This window comes from Elgaria multicarinata, chromosome 15 (genome assembly GCF_023053635.1).
Source record: "Elgaria multicarinata webbii isolate HBS135686 ecotype San Diego chromosome 15, rElgMul1.1.pri, whole genome shotgun sequence".
NCBI classification, from domain to species: Eukaryota; Metazoa; Chordata; class Lepidosauria; order Squamata; family Anguidae; genus Elgaria; species Elgaria multicarinata.
The window spans coordinates 15,400,135-15,403,542 of NC_086185.1; positions in this window are offsets into that span (position 1 = coordinate 15,400,135).

Below are 3,408 nucleotides of genomic sequence, written 5' to 3' on the forward strand. Positions count from 1 at the left end.
CTGGGTGCCTACTCTGAGGGAAGCTCGGAGGATGGCAACAAGGGAGAGGGCCCTTTCAGTGGTGGCCCCCCAATTATGGAATTATCTTCCTGAAGAGGCTCACCTGGTGCCAAAATTGTTGTCTTTTTTCGGTGCCAGGTTAAGACTTTTCTCTTCTCCCAGGCGTTTAACAACATATGTTGAATTGGTATATAACCTGTTTTTATGCTTTTTATGGTTTTAATTTTTGTATTTGTTTTTAATGTTCAATGGTTTAAATCTTTGTAAACTGTCCAGAGAGCTTCAGCTATGGGGCAGTATATAAATAATAATAATAATAATAATAATAATAATAATAATAATAATAATAATAAATAATCCCAAGTCTAAGAGCTTCTCTACATGAGAGATTTGTTGCATTCTTGTGACTGGCCACTCATGGAAGTTTGTGGGTCCTTTACATGATGCCATCAACCTCCAGGACGTCTTCCACGCTTTCCCTGGTAAGCTCGCTTTTTTTTTAAAAAAAATAGAGATAATGCAGTAATTAATGCAGCATTTAAATCGTAGCGCTATCATGACTATTGGAATAAAATGAGTTTGCTTCTGCAGTCCTTATTCTACATGGATTTACTTGAGAATAAGCCCAATTTGTTTGTAGAAAAAGAAAATAATTTAAAAAGTGACTTTTTTTTTTTTAAAAAAAAGAACATCTTTTGTGAACCGCTCAGGGAGCTTCGGCTGTGGGGCGGTATATAAATGTAATCAATCAATCAATCAATAAACCAAGTACATGCCACAATTGGCTACTTCCTTTGCTTTAAAAATGTTTAAACTAAGAGGAAAGAAAGGATACTGTAGCAAGTAGAGTTGGTTCGGTGGGCCCTGGCATAAGTGCTTACCACTAACTTAAGTCCCATTCATTTCAATGGGTCTACTCTACATAGGACTAACATTGGATACTACCCTTTGTGTGATATGTCCCGTCATACAAGATGATACATGTGGACAAATGGCTCTGATCACAACCTCTCACAGTCATTCACACGAATGTTGATGGTGTAAATTTTCCAAAATAATAATGAAACTAAATTAATGCAATGCTGGCTATGCAGGGCAGCATTCATTCCCAGCTTTACAAAAACATATAAACTGTCTGTATGATTTGTTTTAGCTGTTGAATGAGCAGATAACTGTGTCAATCTATGCCCCCCCCCCCAAAGTTCCTAATGCCGGCCCTGCACTAACTGACATGTATTTTTCTGTGTTATCAAATAAATGTATTTTATTAATATTGAATCCCTTTAAAAATATTCAGATGGATTTAGGTCTCAGTAGCTGTGCATTAAACACCCTCTCCCCCTGCTCCACTTGCACGCAGTAAACCCCGCCCAACAGAACATTTCTGCAAGCCAGATAACTTGACAACAACTGTGTGCAAGGGTTATACGGTTAGGTCATGAGAGCAGAGTGCGAGAGAGAGGGATTTCGTTCTCAGGCTCAGTTTGGTAATGGAAAAACCAACAACCCCTGGGATGAATACTTTCCTGTTTCACAAGGCAATTGTAAAAAAACAAAAACACAACCACTTTGATGTCTTCTTCTTCTTCTTCTTCTTCTTCTTCTTCTTCTTCTTCTTCTTCTTCTTCTTCTACTTCTTCTTCTCTCCCCTCCCTTCTACTTGTGCAAACACTTCTCCTTCTTCTTCTTCTGTTTCCAAACCTTGTTTACTTCTAAGTAAGTCCCACTGACTTATTCAATGAAGATTTACTCCCTTGTCCAAGCATGTTTACGCTTGCCTGGGGCTAGCCCACGTGAGGAACCAGCCATTGAACTCACAAACCCACTGGCTTCTGCAGCATGAACTGTGTGGGTCTCATCACATGGTTGTGGTGGTCTGAAAAAGTAGTTGTGGAAATTTAGGTTGCAAAGGATGCTATATTGGCAAAACTGCTCTAATTTAAATACTTGGGAATTCCCATTCATTTCAATAGGACAATTAAGCAAGTTTTACCAGCTTCTCCCACTGAAAGCAGTAGGTTAACTGTGCAATCCTAGGCATGTGTATGCAGAACAAACGCCCCCTGTTGAATTCAATGGGACTTACTCCCAGGTAAGTGCATATAGAAGGGTGCTGGCTTGTGCATTTTAATAATAAATAACCATACAGACATTCCATTTTACCAGATGCAGGAAAAAAGGGGGGATATTCATAAGTGAGGCTGAAATTGCATTTCTTAGGTCTATCATGGGAATGTGAAATTATTTAATGTTTATTTTAAACCGGGTCTTCTTCTTTCTGACCAGCATTAACAATATTCACTGATGATTTTTGATGGATTAGATGGATTAGATTTGATTTATACCCTGCCTTTCTAACCCCCCCAAAATGGCACTCAGGGTGGCCAAGTGTCAGGTTATGTTTGAAAGGGCTAGGAGCGCTGCGGTTGCCAGCTTACCCACCCAGCCCCCTGTGCTTTGAACCTAGGACAGTGAAGTTCAACAGGTGAAACTCTCCATCAAACATGCTGCCTGAGGGAGTTCGTTGCGCCCGTCGAATTTCTGCCTGTGCCCTGTTGCTCTTAAAGGCACAGGAGATGGCTGTCAAGGTGATGGTGACTGGGTCAAGCCGTGTGTGTGTGTGTCCATCAGTCTTGCACAGTGGAGGCTGGTGGCTCCAACGTCAGTGGGGCTTTGAACCCGCTCTGGATGTCAGTCACAACTCTCAAGGAAGCTCTCCAAGGTGTCGAACCGAATCCCCCAAGCTGCTCCCTCAGAGTCCTGACTGAAACCAGAGCCCCGCTGATCTCGGAGCCGTCGGCTTGCACCGCTCGTGGAAAAGCCGTGCTCTAGGACCCAGGGCCGCCGCCACCGCCGCCGCCGAGAGCCAGGGCAGACACACCTGTTTTCCCAGCTCAACCGCGAAGAGACGAGGCAGGCAGGCGAGCGAGCCGGCGGGGAGGCAGGGCAGGGCAGGGCAGGGCAGGGCAGGGCAGGGCAGGGAAGGGATCGCACGTCCGGGCCCCGATCCGGCTTTTGGGGCGGCGCACACGAGGCTCGCTCGGCGGCGGAGCAAGCGGACCCCTCCCGCCGCCCGTCTTCGTGGCATCTGGGCGGCTGCTGCTGCTGCTGACTCCGCTCCGTTCCTTTCCTTCTCCTCTTTCAGCGTCGTCGATCCCCCGCGCCTCCCTTGCTTGCCCGGAGACCAGGAGGGGGCGGCGGCCTTCCCGGCGCCGAGGGCTCGCTCTGGCGGAGTGACCGCGGACCCCGCTGTCCTGTTCTCCGCGCCGATCGCCGGCGGACACGCCTCCCCCAGCACCGCGCCGCGGCCGGCGGGCTTCGTAGCCGGATAGAGGCGACCGCCCGACCGCCCGGCGGGCTGCTGGGACTCCCCACGTGGACCTGGGAGGAGTCGCCAGGCGAGGCCGG